The sequence below is a fragment of the Chiloscyllium punctatum genome, chromosome 23, assembly GCF_047496795.1.
Source record: "Chiloscyllium punctatum isolate Juve2018m chromosome 23, sChiPun1.3, whole genome shotgun sequence".
Taxonomy (NCBI): Eukaryota; Metazoa; Chordata; class Chondrichthyes; order Orectolobiformes; family Hemiscylliidae; genus Chiloscyllium; species Chiloscyllium punctatum.
Window position 1 is genome coordinate 13953790 of NC_092761.1, and position 4922 is coordinate 13958711.

The window sequence follows — 4922 nt, forward strand, 5'->3', positions numbered from 1 at the left end:
AAGTGCTTTTGAAATATTGAATCATTTTCATTCTTCATATGACAGCATTAACTATCAAGTCATTGTCATTAAAATAATGGCACAATTTTTTAAGAAAGTCTTTTGAACAATTATAGTGAGATTCACATTTAGATTTAATTCATTATTTCTTAGTACTAATAGTACAGTATGAAAATGCGTTTATTTTTCAGGTCACCTACCCCAGAAAGGAACCAAGGACTTCCCATTCAACGTCATTGCAAATATCTGATGTTTGCTCATTTGAATGATCACGGTAATCTCGCCTTAAAATTCAGGAAAATGTAATTACTTTTCACTGAATTAATTCCAGTTTATTTCCAGACATTTCTAAATCACTTGCAAAAAGAGATTTTTCATTATTCCTTAATGCATTGACATACTTTGATAAATCAATTGTTGCTGATTCATAATAAAATTAATAATTATTCAATCTAGTAGATAGCGCAAATGTGGAATTACGGCACAGTACATGAACCACTGTAAAGATATTGCAGTGCACAATCTCTCAATCATTGTAAATATCAATTTTTATTTTACCTGTTGAAACATAGTTGAATTCAATTAATTAAATTTGACTTCAATGCTCACATTTATTGTGTTTGTAATCATAATACGACTTACGGATGTTTCATGCAACAAAATCAAATGAAAAAGAATTAGCATCTCTTTATTCTTTCATTCAACAATGGCAATAAATTTTGATTTTTTAAATTTTGAACATTTTAGGAAAGAAGGGATGTTTTCTTCAGTTTAATGCTTGCATTGACTCACTAATTCACACTGTCCGCTATTTATTCTCTTTGGGTTCCTATGAAAAGGAATTTACTAGTTCTTCTGGTTGTAAATTCCTGGAAAATATTTGAGAATGTTGTGGTCTTAAAGGTGACAAGGCTAAGTGATCGTAAGTCATCAGTTATTTTGTTAGAAAGAGCTTGATTCAAGCATTTCGAACACACACACACACACACACACACACACACACACACACACACGCATACACGCACACTCATTGTTATTCTGCTGTGTAACAAGGGGAAAAACAAGTCGCTTTCTTCAGCGTTAAGTAAATATGTGCCACTTCCAATTATTTGTTAGTCAGCTAATTATCTACATTTGTTATTAAAAATTGCAATTCGTCTAAATATTGTTTTGACCTTTGATCAAATTAAATTTTTAATTATTGTTTATTCATGAATTGCCGGGATTTTTTTTTTTGTTTTCCATACACCTATTCGTATTGAATGCAAGATTGACATGCTTTGACAATATCGGAGAGTGTTCATTTGAAGCTTGTTTCTTCGTATCTTTCACTGATTTTACTTCTTGCAAAAGATTACATGGTACCTCAGTGGTTAGCAATGCTGCCTCACAGCGCCAGGGACATCGGTTTGATTCCCTTCTCGGGTGACTGTGGGGACTTTGCACGTTCTCCCAAGTCTATGTGACTTTGCTGTGGTGTCCTCCCACAATCCAAAGATGTGCAGGTTAGGTGAGCTGGCCATGCTAAATAGCACATTGTGTTCAGGGATATGTGTATTAGTCAGCAATAAATGTGAAGAAAATGATCGGGAAAAGTGTTTGGGTGGGTTACTCTTTAGAGGGTCATTTTTTTCAAACAAATGGTCTGTTACCACACTGAGGTAACAGGAGTGTTTTCATAGCGTCGCTAGTATTAAGGTGCGCCCCGAGATCTAAGCCACGTTGGAACTGAAACGGGTGAATCGACAGAGAGACTACAGAATGACATCGCATCCATTTGCTTTTCTTTAAATCACTGACGAGCAGGAAAATGTAAACGGGGAGAGCGAGTGGGGAAGTGATGCAGTTGCAGCTCTGGTGAAAGTCCAAAGGTTCCTCTGAGAGTCCTCTGAACACACCGGACTACAGGGAAAATGCACAAAGCTGAGCAGGCCGTGTCCCAAATCATACCGGGCAGCATAGTTTCAGTCACTGTGTCTGTTTTTCAGAATAAGAGTCTCAAAGAATGTTCCACCCGAAAACCGGAGGCAGCATTACAATCCGAGAACGACTGATTACATTGTGAGGATGCTCTGACCTCGGAGCCAGTTCGAGATGCCACTTTCCTTGCCTTTTACGTTAACCGTGCAATTTGCTGCAGCGATGTTCACTCCTGGACATCAGCCACATGGATACCAACTGAGTTGGAAACCTGTGCGGGAATCGACGAGAAGCGACTCAATAAATTTTGCTCAATTCCATGGTGCTTATTAGAAATGTAGTTTCTGTTCACCTCAATCTAAAAGGCAGTTTCTGAACATAGTAACAGAAGTCAAAAGGTAATTACCTCACCCCACCCACTCTCCGGAAGAGGTGCTAACTGCCCTTGATTGTTTTTTGTTCACGATGTGAAGAGCTCTCACGCCTGAGTCACCTTCACGTCTCTGGTTGCTGAGTGAATCACAAACAAGGAGTTTCATCAGAGCTGCAACTGCCTCACTTCCCCACTCGCCCTCCCCGTTTACATTTTACTGCTCGTCAGTGAGTTAAAGAAAACCAAATGGATGCGATGTCATTCTGTAGCCTCTCTGTCGATTCCTCCGTTTCAGTTCCAACGTGGCTTAGATCTCGGGGCGCACCTTAATACTAGCGACGCTATGAAAGCACAGGTCCAGAGGTTCCTCTGAGAGTGTAATTTCTTTAATTGCTGTTGCTGATTGAAAGAGCCACTAACGTGCGAACTGCTCCAAAACATGATTCAGGACCTCTGGTGCCAATTCTCGCACGTTGAATAACGACAGACAGCTTCCAAATGAGGTCTTTCAGAGACGACTTTGGGATACATTTGACAGACAGACTAGTTCAGGAATCCGTGGTGCGCTGTAACACCAGCGCATCAGCTTCTTCCCTGTCTTTGAACCGGGCCGCCTGCGCAAGGAATGCAAATGCGGTAATGCTTTTCGTGGAAGGATCAGAAGGGGGTAACTACACTCTCAAACAGAATGGCATATGATCAGAACCAGGCTGGAGAAAAACTTTACAATGCTTTGCACTGTAAGTAAATGGAATTACATTGCATTGCAGTTCACTACGAGAGCAGATTTGCTCAAGCAAACTTGAAGGCAGGTTTGCAGATGGGAAAGCAAGCAAGAAAGCTCCGTTCTTGTCCATGTAAAAGGCTGCAGTTGAAGAACAAAGCAGTTTCTGCCCCGTTTCGAACAGGGGAACCTTTCGCGTATAAGGCGAACGTGATGACCACTACACTACAGAAACAAGCCTCGGTCGTACTTACTGGGGCTCAGTGGCATCCAGCACTGAAAGTTGAAGCCATTCCACATTTCACCTTTCTGTTTCCAATAGCGCGTTGCTGTTCAGAGTAATTGACATCTTGAAAACGTTAAAAAAAAAGGCACTCTTCCAACTCAGTTCCAACACGTTTCCAACTCAGTTATTATCAATGTGGCTCGCGTCCAGGTGTGAACGTCTCTGCAGCAAATTGCACAGTTAATGTAAAATGCAGAAAAACATACACACCAACCTGCACAAATACCTGTCTCCTGTTATTAAACTGTTGTAGACAGAAACACCAGCACACAACCTTCCACCACTACCCTGTCTCCTGCCAATCAGCAGATATATGCAGAAACACACACAACCCTCCATCATCACACTGTCTCCTTCCATTAAGTAGATATACACAGAAACACACACAACTCTCCACCAAAACCCTGTTTTTGCCAGTAATCAGATATACACTAAAACGCAAAACACAAGCCACCACCGCCACGTTGTCTCACGCTATCAAGCAGATATACACAGAAGCACATACACACACAACCCTGCACCAACACCTTGCCTCCGATAAATAAACAGATATACACTGAAACACACACAAATCTCTGAACCACCTTCCTGTCTCCTGCCATTAAACAAATATAACAGACACACACACACAAAACCCTTCACTACCACATTGTTTTCTGCCATTAAACAAATATACACAGAAACACACACACAATCATTCACGACCACACTGTCTCCTGCCATTACACAGATCTACACAGAAACACGTGCACACACACTCACACACACAATGGTCTACCATCACACACTCACCGGCAATTAAACAGGTATAAAAAGAAACACACACACATCTTGACACCATCCCCCTGTCTCTTGCCATTAAATAGACATACACAGGAACACACACACACACACACACACACACACACACACACACACACAATCCTTGACACCCAATTTGTCTCCTGTCATTGAGCAGGTATACACAGAAACACACACGCAACCCACCACCTGTCTCCTGTAATTAAACAGATATGTACAGAAATGCACACACAAAACTCCAGCACCACCCTGACTCCGGCTATTAAACAGTTATACACAGAAACACACACTCACCATCCTCCACCACCACCCTGTCTGCTGCTATTGAACAGAAATTTACAGAAACATACAGCAACCCTCCACCACCACCCTGTCTCCTTTCATTAAACAGATATACACAGGAACACAAACACACACAAACTTCCATCACCACCCCGTCTCCAGCTATTAAACAGTTATACACATAAACACACACTCACCATCCTCCACCACCACCCTGTCTGCTGCTATTGAACAGAAATTTACCGAAACATACAGCAACCCTTCACCACCACCCTGTCTCCTTTCATTTAACAGATATACACAGGAACACAAACACACACAAACTTCCATCACCACCCTGTCTCCTACTATTATACAGAAATACACAGAAACACGCATACACCACTTCTACCACCACCCTGTCTGCTACAATTAAACTGACATACACAGAAACACGCACATACTCCCTCCACCACCACCCTGTCTCCTGCCATTAAACGGATATACACAGAAACACAGACCCATACATCGCCCTACCACCACCTTATCTCCTGTCA

The 4922-nt window shown here is 41.5% G+C and overlaps 1 non-coding gene across 1 annotated transcript; it reads right to left on the minus strand.

Moving 5' to 3' along the window:
* Window positions 1-3178: 3178 nt before the first annotated feature.
* On the minus strand, window positions 3179-3252 carry trnai-uau (transfer RNA isoleucine (anticodon UAU)). The gene has a single exon. It is a non-coding gene; the product is annotated as a tRNA-Ile (tRNA).
* Between the last annotated feature and the right edge of the window lie 1670 nt (window positions 3253-4922).